This window comes from Phocoena phocoena, chromosome 15 (genome assembly GCF_963924675.1).
Source record: "Phocoena phocoena chromosome 15, mPhoPho1.1, whole genome shotgun sequence".
In the NCBI taxonomy this organism is placed as follows: domain Eukaryota; kingdom Metazoa; phylum Chordata; class Mammalia; order Artiodactyla; family Phocoenidae; genus Phocoena; species Phocoena phocoena.
The window spans coordinates 77,079,748-77,093,070 of NC_089233.1; the positions used below are offsets into that span (position 1 = coordinate 77,079,748).

At 42.5% G+C, this 13,323-nt stretch overlaps 1 protein-coding gene across 1 annotated transcript in view; it reads right to left on the bottom strand.

The window, feature by feature from the left end:
- ADNP (activity dependent neuroprotector homeobox) overlaps positions 1-11,120 on the bottom strand; it is a 30,926-nt gene extending 19,806 nt beyond the window's left edge. Inside the window, exon 1 of the mRNA XM_065892798.1 lies at positions 10,473-11,120. The gene's annotated coding sequence lies outside the window, so the exon portion shown is untranslated. The remainder of the gene's footprint in view (positions 1-10,472) is intronic.
- Positions 11,121-13,323: the final 2,203 nt, after the last annotated feature.

Here is a 13,323-nt window from a genome sequence, read left to right on the forward strand (position 1 = left end):
GACAAATATTACATGATTACACTCATATGAGATACTAAAAGTAGTGAAATTCATAGAGACAGAAAGTAGAAGGTGGTTGCCAAGGGCTGGTGGGGAGGGAGAATGGGGATTTACTGTTTAATGGAAGAGTGTTCTGTTCTGCAAGATGGAGACAGTTCTGGAGATGGACAGTGGTAACTGCTGCACAACAATGTGAATATACTGAATGTCACAGAACCGTATACGTAAAAGTGGTTGGTTAACATGATAAATTAATTTTACGTTATGTATATTTTACCACAATTAAAAATAAAGTTTAAAAAAAAAGTGGCTACTAGAAAACATAAGACAAGAGTAGTGAATATGGAACCCGATAAGGCTGCTTGTCATTTTATCAGCAGGGCAATCTGGGTTCAAAATCAGAGACATTTATCACTGATGGGTCTCTTTGCCAAAACTATGAATATTAAGCATCTGTTAAGACTGTTTAAGATTCCTTTGAACAGGACAGATCTTCTAGAGCAAGTCCTGGATGTAAAAGAACAACTTTGAAGGCCTTTACAAATTTCCAGACCATTTTGGACAATTTTAAACGAGTGACTCTATGGTAATATATCAACAGCCCCCAAACTGTTAAGCACTTAAAAAAAAAAACAAAAAACTTAGTAGAGAGTTCACCTTCCTGGCACATCTGCTCCACTCCAAGAGGCCAGGAACAGAGGAATATATCACTTTTGTCAACGTCAAAGGCCCAAATTCATTCTGCCTTAATTAATAGTTTAATCCAGCTAGAGTTACTTTAATGAATTCAATTATTTTTAATTTTGCAAAACTGAAATGATTCTAGAGCATGAAGCAGCAGTACAGAAATGATTTTCACAGAGTTTCCATGTATTAAATTTTCAAATCACCTTAAGTTTCTTTCAAACAGTTACAGGATAGAACTGTAAAAGGGGAGAGGTCCCAGGAAAAATAAAACAGGAAGCCTTTTCAAAGGTAACAGAAAGATGAAAAATTTAATTTTAGTCCTTTACGCAAGTTTTATTTTCTTTCATATTGGTGTGGCTCATTAATAACAAACCAAGAATCTAATGGGAAATAAAAAGCCTGGTTCACCACATTATCAATCACCAAAATTACAATGACTCTGTGACTTAGAAAGTTTTATTTTAAATGCTCATCACAGGTGATCTCAAGAGATTTAGTAAAATATGACCTGAAAGTATAATTCATACAACTAGTAAAGAGGTATTTATGTCTTTAAATTAGAATCACTATGAATCATTTTTCAGCGCAGATTAATTGTCCTTATCTCAACTGATAGGCCAAATAGAACCCTTAAAATATGCAGGAGGACAAGGATGCCATCTCACTATTCAAGGCAAAGAATGTCCACTACAAGGACCCTGACTGGTTTTTTTCCCCTGCTATATTCTCTAACACGTTCTTCATTGGCCGGCACATAGCAGGCACTCAGTAAGTGTAGAATGAATGAACAGTCCCTGCCTACAAAAGTCTTATAGAGATGACACCCCATAAATATATACAGGAAAGGATGCAATATGTCAGATGTGTCACAAACTAGATGCTCTGAGGCTCTGTAAGAGGGACAGTTCATTCTCAGCAGGGGCAGTCAGGAGAGGGCGGAAGTAGCTGTTGAGCTGTGGCCACTATGTTAGGTTGGAGAATCTGCACTCACTGCAAAAAAAAGTCTCCCTAGCACAGTTCCAGAGGTGGAAAAGCAGAGTTTTAGGAACTACTGTAGAGAGTCAGAATGGCTGCTGTGTCAAGCTTCTGAGTGGTAATAAACGACAAGGCTGGAAAGGCAGGATGGGGATAGAATGGAGGCCTTGAATGTGAAGCTAGAGCCTGCTGCCATGTCTAGCAGGCACTGAGGAGATGCTGCAGTTACTGGAGTAGAGAAGTGATACAATTTTAATGGCGCTTTGAGAGAATTCATCTGGTTGTGTTTGGCAGGTCCCATTAAAAAAGGTCTGGAGTAAGTAGATTAAGTAGAAGAGTGGATACCAGACCTAGCCATTGTGACAATCACTTGAGGGAGCTTACACCCATTCCAGACCTACCTACTCAATCTGAAACATCTGCAAAATAGCCAGAACTTTAGGTATAAGGTAACAAGATACTGAAATGACAGCACAAGGACGGGGAGAAGAAGTTTAAGTATAAAGCCTATAGCCAACATCAAAATTTGTGTTTTCCAGTAGGACTACACTGGTTTCATGAACAAATATTTAGGTTACCTCTCAGCCACGTGTAAAGATTTTTTCCCTCATAACTTTAAACTTCTATAATAAGTAGGGTAACATAGTACAGTAAAGCTTTCCCCTGCTAGAAAAGATGGTACAATGTAGTAAGAAAGAATATAGCTCTAGAGGTGGACAGATCTGTGTTTAAATCCTTGCTCTGCCACTTACTAGCTTTGTGACTCTAAAAATCTTACTTTACCTCTGGAGGTCTGTCTCCTATGGTATAACCAGTATAACACCATTCTACTGTTCAAATGTCAGAAGGATTAAATAAGATGATGCCAATTAATACTTAAAGCAGTTATTATTATTATTACCTTAAACCAGGTCAGATACTGGAGCAATCACTCTGAAATTTATGAGTTCATACCAGGATATAATCTCTTAAAAAGCACAGACTATCATTATTCCTGAGAATCAGATGTGGTTGCCACACATCTGTTCCTGTACACATTACAATGTGCATTTATACTCACACGTAAGAGTGTTTTTTATATATTTGTGTGAGCCATTCATGTTAGAGTTAGCATATTAACTTTACAAGCTCTGTGGCACTTACAACGGTTATGCAATAGAACATTCGCAAGTACCCAAAATAAACCTAGGTGACTTAGAAATATAAAGGTGTGACCTAGAGTCTGCTTATTAAATATATATATATATTTCTATAATATAAAATTTGGGTTACTCCTCTTTTAAGGCTTTCAGACTAAAAAACTAGTGCCTACAACTAGGAACTGTTATTACCGCTGCTGCTTATCCTGTTGCTTTTGAGTATTTAGATTTCAGACAAGAACCCTAGCTGTGACCACCAGAACTTCTAGAACACTAACGGAACCAATGGTTTTCAGGGTATACTTCTCAGAGTGTGCTGAGAGACTGTAAGAGATATATACAGATGGAGGGGAAGCTGACATTTAAGAGACAATGTGAAAGCTGCCCCTTTAATCAGTTTTATATACTACAGTTCACATAAAATTTTATTTGAAAGGGGGAAAGATACCTCACTACTTAAAAAAGGACAAAAACGATTGAGAACATCTCTAACATCCCAATCTAGCTTCAGGGAGACTGTGAGATGGGAAGCATTTCCCAATTTACTCCATTTTAAATAGGCATTCCAGCAAGACATACTGTGGGAGTGATTCCAACACCATGCTGCCTACATAAGAACTCCTTAGGCTTAGTGCTGCTTGCTGTCAATACAGGTGAACAACCTGGCTTAAGAGAAGTGTGAAAAAGGGAAATCAATTAACGAGCAGGCCTAAGAGAACATCCAGATATGTCCATTTATAATCATTCCAGAAGCATGCTACTGGTCTTCATCTAAATGGCCTAAGACAAAAAGTAGGTTATTTTCAATCCCTTAATAAGTGTTCCATGCTGTCTCAAAACTACTCAAAATAATTTTCCCATAGTAATGGGAAATGTATTTCTCACCATTCTTGAGCAACAAAATATGTAATTTATTTGAATCACCTTCTCACGTTTTTCTAAGCTATCTCCTAGAGTCAAGGCTTAAGCGAAAGCATTATTCTTAGAGCAGGTTTTGCCACTTGATGGCTCAATCCTCACACTTTCCACAGAAATTTTATTTATATTTTTCTGATCTCAAACCAGGATTCTAAGCACTCCCTGCATTAGGACACACCCAGTCTCAGTTCATACCTTTCACAAGATCAAGAATTCTAATTGTTGACTTAAACGTACATTTAATAAATTCCACCACATTTCCACTAGATAGAAGTTTCTTCAGATATATCAGGTTTCAAGAGACCACTCATATAGGTCCTCAATTGTTGCCAGCTCCCATCAGAAAAGGAAAGCCTTACAGATTTTCAAGAGAAGCACAGGTTTCCACAAGCTCTTAAATGGGGCATAGAGGGTTCAGAAAAAGAAAAGGCAGAGGGCAAAAGCCAGCAATTATCTGTCTAAGCAAAAATAACTGCTCAGAGTAGAGAAGGAACAAGACTGCCCTAAACCAAAACACTGGGAAAAGCAATGGACCATAAACAAACTTTCTTTTTAGATCCTTATACAGGCAACTTTAAACCTTATACAGTTGCTACTTCAACTAACTACCACCAGCACAATTCACTGGTAAAGAAGCTAGTGAAGCTAACTGCTTTAACTGCGGAGCCCACTTGGGATCCTTGGCTGTTAGCTAACATCCAAGCACAAAACATCACTAAGAAGTTATGAAGCACTCATGTGGGTCTTCATTAGCCAAACAGCTCACAGGGGCCCTATAAAAGCCTGTGTTCCAAACACAGACCTGGGAACCAGCCCAGACATATTCCATGGCTCACTTCATCACTGCACACGGTAGTGCCTTGATTTCCCTACTTGTGAAATCAGTCCTCAGAGAACTGAGAATGGTTTATGAAGTGCTTAGAAAAATGACACCAGTATTATTAATATTATAATATCATAAAGGCCAGCAAGGGGGCCTGTACACTTATAGTTCATCCTTATTAAAGACATCAACCAAGTCATATGAGAAGTAACAAATACAAACAACCCAAAGCTAAGTGACTCAAGTACAAATCTATACCCTTACTGGAAAAGGAATTAGGATGTGGAGGGATTTATTTTTAATTCTAAGAGATGGTCAATGCAGGAGTCTCTTACAGATCATGTGCATGTTTTTGAATGATAACTCAATCTTAAACTGTGGCATATGTTCAGGGCAGCCTTCCCTTGGTAATTCTATTCAAAGTCTTTTATGCTCTTCTCTTAATTTCCAAACCTTTATTTCTGGAACACTGCTAAAATTCTTGAGATATCAGGATTTCTCTCGCTGCTGTCTTGGAACTAAGCTAGGGATCAATAAAACCAAAGAGGACTGTGAGTGCATCTCAAAGAAGTCCCAAAGGCAAAGGACAGGAACACATACACGGAGATGAGAGAACCAAGCAAGGAAACAGTGAAAAGAATTTTGCATTTTACACGTATTAGAACAAAAGTGTGCACCCCTAAATCAAAACTCACTTTACATAGTTGGCTCACATTTTATCCGTGACTTCCTATATATACACGCATATCCCCATATAATCAAGTTGATATATATATATCCCAATCTAAGAGGCCTGTTAATATGTAGAGAGCCTTCTCTTTCCAGGGAGGCAGAATGTGGATTCTCATTTAAGCCGACCTCGAAACTGGCAGATATCAAAGGTAGGTCATGACCAAAACAAAGGTATAAGGGGTACTAAGACCGTAAGAGACTGAGGGAGCACAATCACCCTTCTCCTCACTTTCTAATGGACAAGATCAGGCAAACAAACAAACAACAACAAAAATGCAGTCACATGGAACTGTGGCCACTCATGCTGGGCAAAACATGGGTGGCTGTTCTTATAAAGTGTCTCAACGATCAAGGTGGAAAGTGCCAACATGTAAACAAGAAACAGCCTCTACATTCAAGATACCAATTCAGTTAATTAGTGCGGGGCTTTGGTTCATACCAGTTTCAAATGCCAAGTTTCCAAACTAACAACATAAAATGTATATGCACATCAGCCAAACATGGCATTTGCTCAAGACTTAATACCACAAGTTCTCACAAAACTAGGGGAGAAAAAAATTTTGTAAGTTCATGTGATGCTAATAACACATCAAGCTCTGTGAATCTAACTAAAATTATTTACATAGGTGAGCAACATTTTTCTTAATGTTCATGCCTCTTAGGCAAGTAGATGAAAGTTACACTCTTGTGGAAAATATTTTACCTTCTGGAAGACATAACAGACTTTATGACATTCTTTAAAAGTGAAAGTCCTTTGGAAGTCTAGGTTGAACAAGTAGCTCATTACACAACAGTACTGGGCACCTTGATGTAAACTACAAATTAGGTTCTAATAAGAATTTCAAAAAAACGTTTGTAGTTTCACATCATTTTTAAAAAGTTTATCTAAGATTTAAACAGAGTAAAAAAAACTCTGACATTTGATTTTTTTCTCTGCACAAATGTATTGTTTCCAAACATTATCTCCAATATTTGCACCTTTTATTTGTATTTAATGTCATTTCAACACTAAAAAAGTGAACTGTATTTTATGTATACACCCACCCAGCCATTAACAAAATCAAGGTCTACTACAACTTATGCCATTTGTTATTTATGCATGGTTCTCAAAAGAAAAAATACTACCTAAATTCTGAAGTTTTTCTTTTTTTTCCGTAAGGTAGGGATCCCTACTTGCTCCTTTATAACAGAATAGCTCTATGTTCCTTGTTAAACTGAAATTTTCAATTAAATGTGAAGTCACAAAATGTGTACATCACCTTAAATATATTAACCACCAGACTGCTAAATATTTAACATTTCACAATTCTAAAAATTATTTTTAACATCTTCCAAAATTTATAAGCAGTTACTTTAATATATAATGTACCTAATATAATTATGCTTTCAGCAATCAAATATAAATAATAAATGTAGGCATGTATGTTAATAATAAAAATCAAAATTCATTTTTACTTGATAAAAGCCTACTGATTATTTGGGAGCAAGTACATGTTCATGGAAAGGTTTGTTCTGATCAGAGAATGTTCAAGGTTTTTAGAAGCTTAGCAACTCTTGAGACTGGGTCATCAAAATAACAATAATCAAGAACTTACTTGACACTTAGTCTGTTCAACATGGTGGCGTTTTATTTTTAATATAAATAGTATTAGAACTTTTCCTGCACTCTGGTTTAAGGAAAAAAAGAGAAATTTAAGCAAAACAAATTCACAATGGATATGTTTAAAATCAATGACTTTCAGAATAAACAGGAACAAGGGTCTTTAGAGATTCATAGCCCAATCTCCTCTATTTCCTACACAGAGACTGTAAGAGCCAAAAAGCAAAGATTTAGTTAGTTCGAAGTATAGCAGCCTCTAATAAGGCAGTGTTAGGAAATTTTCAACAAGGGCCAAGACAAAGAAGGAACTTCTACTTAAAGTTCAATTAAATAGAATACCCATTCCCCACCCTCTAGTTAATTGAGGCTTTTTAATGAACCCTCACAGTTTACCTAAATTCCAGCCTTCAAGTCCAATTGTTCGACCTTTTTTCTTTTCTTTTTTTTTGGTGGGAGGGAGAGGGAATGCCAAAATCAGGGAACATTTGAAAGTGCAGAATATATGCTTTTTAAGAGCTCACAGTAAGTTTTCCCACAGGGGAAAAATGGCTATTACCACTAAGGACATCGGTTAACATCGTATCTTACGTATAATTTGCTAAATCAAACGAAAGCACCTTCACAAACTTCACCTCCAACACACCCTCAAAGAAATGCTATTCATATTACTCATTTAAAAAGTGATATAATTCTATATCAAACACAAATTCAAGTCAAAATTATATCTACTTAATACTAAAAAGTATTTAAAGATTACAATACCCTTTAAATTATATATCTGATTCTTCTGATTACTAAACAAATTGTAAAAGCAATTAGTTAAGTCTCTAGTGGAATACCTGAACCAAGCTGCCTCCTTTTCACTCACCAAAATGTTACTTGGTAGCAAATGTCCAATGCAAATTCTCCCCTAAGCACCAACTGGTTATGTATCAAAGAATACACCAGTTCATTTTCCCATAAATTTATCTTGGTGTATCTTTATAAAATACCTGCAACGAAGTCTTAAAAGTACCCTTAAGTATCAACAACCACTATCCATCTTTGGTAGCAAGTACCTGTTCATGGAAAGGCCTGTTCTGATCAGAGAATCTTTAAGGTTTCTGAATGCTTAGCAACTCTTGAGATTGGGTCATCAAAACAGCAGTAATTGAATACTTAATATATTTTATACACAAGAGTGCAGAATGCAAACGATTAAAACAATATTAGCAACTTCAAAATTTTCTCTTAAACAAGGCACAAGTCATTTCTCTGTTCAGAACCCACATCTGCAACCAGCGCTAACCCGTTCCTTGAGGAATGTGGCTAGGCTGAAATTTTGGAAGTGCTGGCTTTGGTGGTGACCAAGGAGGAAGAAGTCTCTGGCTTCCCTGTTGCTGCAGTTCCCACCCTCCAAAATGAATATACCCACCGGTGTGAATTGACAATGTGGTCCAAAGAGCAAGGCAGGAACGGAGTCCAGATCCTCAAAATGGTAGTACAGGGCATAACCACTAGGCCACCTATCAGTTCAGTACAAAAAGTACAACCCTGTGCATCATGGTGCAAAAGCTGGGGCCTAGGTTTCGCATTGTGCATCTCACACCTATGGAAATAACAAGAGGAGTAAAATCTATAGAAATCAACACACCCTATGAAAGTGGGTGCTCACAGAAGACTGGTGTCAACACTTTTGCAAAGGCGGTTGGCTACTGAGATAACAAACAGCAACCGCAAGTCCAAAGTTGGAAAGAAAGAAAATTTTACAATCAACTCTGTTGAGTCTGACAATGAAGAACTCAACATGGGCTTGATGTTTACCAACAAGGCTTTGCAAATCATGACACCCATCTACATACTTATGAAAATTACTACCCCACTAAAATCTAACATCCCTCAAGGATTTTCAACTCTCAAAGAGCTGAAAAGGTTGGGGCCATGAAGAAGGGAAGTAATCAGCAATTCCCCCAAACCTGTTACTCTGAGGTTTTAAACTTTTCCCTTTACCATCTGACCTTGGGAAGATATGGTGACACATTCAAAGCTTAAGGTGGGAGAATTCCAGAGAAGGGGCTATCTGTGTACCAAGGATGTGCCAAGATGATTCCTCAAGAACAAATGTGGGTTGTCTAAGGGTCAACAGTTCTGAAAAAGTAAAAAGAGAGAACTTCTAAAACGCAGGGTGAATTCTTTAAAAGAAATAAAATCACTGCTCTTGACTCACTTGATCCTTCACCATGTTGCTGTCAGCTCACCAACTAAGAGTGTGTGAGTGTGTCTTGCTGGGTCCATTTTCCCATGGTCTGTAGAAGGCGCTGTGAAGCACATCCTGTTCTAGCTCTGGGGCCCTTCCCCCCTCTGCAGCCTTACCCAGTGCAGGGAATGCGCCCCCTACTGACTCCAACACTCATCGCCTTTAGCCGACTTGGCTGCGGTGCATTTTGGGTGGGGGCTGGTATTTTCTTCAAGGCCATAAACCAGAAGCAACAATGCGGATTTATAAGGAAACTGTATCAAGCTACCCAAGAGTTCTTTTGTTTTTGTTTTTTCCCCATTCTGAAGGTTCAAGACACTGGCACAAGAAGCATCAGGGAAAGAGATTGGGTGTGTGGGGATGGACAGCATCAAAATGGCAAACACAGGAAACAGTTTGGTTCTTTTCCCTCCTAAGCCTTTGTCTGAGAAATAGGGTTATGGCAAGAACTGTCCAGAGGAATTGGGAAGGCAAGAACATCAAGAAGACTCAGTGTGGGTATGTGTGTGCCTGAAAAGACTATTAGACCTTAGCGCCTGGTCTTGGGCAGAAGAGGAAGAGAAGCAATCGCGCCTTTTCCAGCAGACAGGCATCCAGGTTTGGGGGGAGGGGAAGGCAGGCAGGCAGCCCAGAGGAAAGAAGAGGTGAATAAAAGGGTGCTCAAAGAACTACTCCCCATTCATTGCACACACACACACAAAAAGAAAAAAGAAAAAAATCTTTCGCAGCTTTCTGGATTTCCATTTTTTACCATCTTACTGCAAAGTTGGGGCTCAGAATGCTCGCAAGAGGTCGTGCTGACCAGGCAGCTGCGATTGAGAAAAGGGGGTGGTGGAGGACTCCGTGGTCAGGATAGGAGGGGAGCTGGCTTGTTGGGGAGGAAGGATTGCACAGGGGAAGCAAAGACTTTCACTCCGTGCCATGCATGTTCCCCGCCCCCCAATCTATTCCCCCCTCCCCCGACTAAAGGTGGGTAGACCTGGCAGAAGGCTCGTCCCAGGGATTGGGGGTGTGCGTGGGGGGCTCATTTTGGGCGGGGGGCGGGAGTAGTTCCAGGGATGGGAGAAGCTCGATTCTTGCTGGGGGCGGGGTGGAGAGAGATGCCACTAGCCGCAAAAGCTCCGGCGGCCAGGGCGGCTGCTGGCCTCCGCGGGCTCACGGGGCGGGGAAGGGGGGTCGGGCTGCAGGAGGAGGCGCCCGGACCGCGGAGCAAGAGCCCGGGTAGCGGTCCGCGCCGGGGCGGGTGCTCCGTCAGCACCGGACTATGCAAAGGAGCGTGTGCGGCCGGAGGGCTGGCGGTCTCAACAATAATGCGCCCGCGGGGCCGGCCGTGGGTCCGCGCGCGGCGGTCGCCGGGCTTACCTTGACTCGGCCTCGAGGCGCGCGCGGGGCCGGCGTGCTCGGGGGCCGGGCGGCGGCGGCGGCGGGCGGATGGCGGCGGCACGACGCTGGCGGCGGCGAGGGCGCGCCCGGGGCCTCGTCGCGCTCCGGCTCGGCGGCCTCGGCGGGGTCCGGCTCGCGCCGCGGCCGCGGCTGCTGCCGGGGGGCGCGGCGGGCGCAGCAGAGCGGCGGGCGGCGGCGGCGGCGCGAGCGGCTCCCTCCAGTCCCCGCGCGGGCGGCGGCGGCAGCGTCGTCGAGCGGTGCAGACAAAGGAGGGGCGGAGGGAGGAGACGGAGGGTGTGGGAGAGGCGGCTTCACCGGCGCGGGCAGGCGGGCGGCGACGGCCGCGCTCCTCTCACTCCTCAGCAGCGGGGACCGAGAGAGGGAGCTGTGTCTGAGGAGACGCCAAAATCCCCCTTAGCGTTGCCCGCGGGAGGGGGAGGGGGCACAAGATGGCGGCGGCCGGGGGGGCGGGAGTTCAGTTCATGGATCCCGGCGGGCGGCGGAGGGGAGACCGGGCCGGCGGAGGCGGCGGCAGCAACGGGCGGGGGAGGGGGGCTGATCCCGCGTCTCCCCTCAGCAGACAATACAAGCGCCTCGGAGCGAGTCCCCGAACCTGCCCTAGCCAAAATGGCGGCCGAGAAAGAGCGGAAGTGACGTAAGTATCTCATTAGCATAAGAGGACTCATTGTCCAGCTAACTAAGGGGGGCAGTGGGGGATAGTACCCTCCCCCCACCATAGACAACTCTTACTCCCACCTGTGTTTGCTACTAACTTTTTCTGAGGGAGGGTGGCATCAGCACCCCCACCCCCACCCAAGGGACATTATATAATCCCCACTGAGGGGGAGCTCTCGCGAGAACCAAGAGGATTTGCCATTGACCCACTAGGAGGCGCCGCGGATAATGGCCGCAGTGCGCCTCCATGGCCCGTGTGCACGGCGGGCGCCTTCCTCTGGCCACAGCGCCGGCGGCGGAGGCACAAGCGGAGGGCCGCAGCACGCGCTGCACTCAGTCAGGTGGCCGCGCTGGGGATCCTTGCGCGGGCCCAGCTGGGCCTGGACTACATCTGGTGGGAGGGGGCGTGCGCGCAGCCCCGCGGCTCCACGTGCTGGGAAGCCCGCGCTCTCGGGCTGGGCAGCAGCCGGAAGGGCAGACACACCTGGCCGGTCATGCCCGACACCTCCTGCTTTAAATGAGGTGTGAGGGCCTCGTGCTTCACACACCCACTTGAGATGAGACCCAACCCCATGGATGCTTGACCCCTTGCGGGTGAGGTGCGCTATTCAGTGGACAGGCCTGCGTTTTACAGAAGGCCGGCTGTTGCCCTGGGACTGGACATTCTTCCGAATCAGTGATGGACTCTTCTCTTTGGCCTAGCGTTTGAGGCCACTGGGCTAGTGAAGCCCAAGGATGTGAAATGATGTTGCCAGTGGGCCTCCACAAGATCCTTAAAAACCAGACTGTAGTCCCAAGCCTTTTAGTGCTCCCGCAATTTGGACAGCATAGGACACAACGTGGGCCTTTGTAAATTTAGGTCAACCCCAACCAACACATTGTGTTCTCAACATTCTTGAATCCACCTTTTATAGTTGAGTGCATATGAGTGTCTATCACTGGCTAGACATACTTAAAAGTAATAAATGTCAATTGTGAAGGATTAACCAAACTGTTAAGATGTGCTCTGTACATCTTACACTTATCTTTTGCTGTTTCTCTAAATTTCATGTTAAAATAGTTTCAAACCATACGTAACATCCGCAAAAAATCTGACTTTACTGAAAACAGAACAAATTTTGGTTACATATAGCTCAATGTCTAAGGCTTCAGTTAGCAGGTTTAACAAGCTGTTTCATCCAACACAGTATTCCGTTAATTTCTGAAATTGTGATAAACTATATCTTTAAAAGCCAAATCAGTATTTCAAGGGAAAACAGCTGAAAAAAGTTGTAAAAAGGAGGAGGGGACCCAAAACATTCAATTTAGAGAAACAAAGATGAAGAAGCTAATTCCATGTTGCAGAAGACAGGCAAGAACTAATATGAAATAAGCAAAATAATTTTAAATTTAGTTTTCCTTAGATATACTTCGATTTCATACAGAGATAATACCAATACAAAGGGAGAACATCTGGATTTCATCCTTGGCCCCATTTACAAAGTAAAAAGGGATGCTGGATTCACATGTAAATGTTTAAAAAGATTTTACAGTGTTTAAGTCACCAGATTTACTACAAAAATCTATCTAAATAGTCCAGATTCTTTTCTAAATAACTTCCAAATGGTGAAAGTTTTCACTGCTCAAATAATTTACTGTAAATAATGATAGTGTTGTAATGATTGTGGGAATAAGAACCAAAAGACTAAACAAAGGCAAAAGGTACCTACCCTAGTGAGGTCTGAGAAGACAGTATTTTATAGTGGGCTCTCTGAGGTGGTTATTTAATCTCTGCTCCACAGAGTTGACAATGAAAATTTAACTTTGGGCTCAGACGAGAAAGAATCTAAACACTCAGAAAAAATTATTTTACATCAGTGGTAATAAATTTTCTAGTTGTTAGTAGTGATGAGAGAAGTCACTTCCCCAAGGAAGAGGGGTCCATGGTGGGCCAGCTGTTCAGCTCTGCATAAAAGGGAAACAGAATAGTAGAGGCCCTTATTAGAATGTGTCCTATGGATTCAACTATGGGAATTGGTAATGTTCAAAACGACACCAAAGGTTTTATACTCTGGTATTCATTTCTGGTAGGATCTGTTAGAAATGCAAATGGAAAAATCAGACTTGAAGTTTCTTCAGCAGCCAAATTAAGCCAGGAAAATGCAGCAGTAGGAAT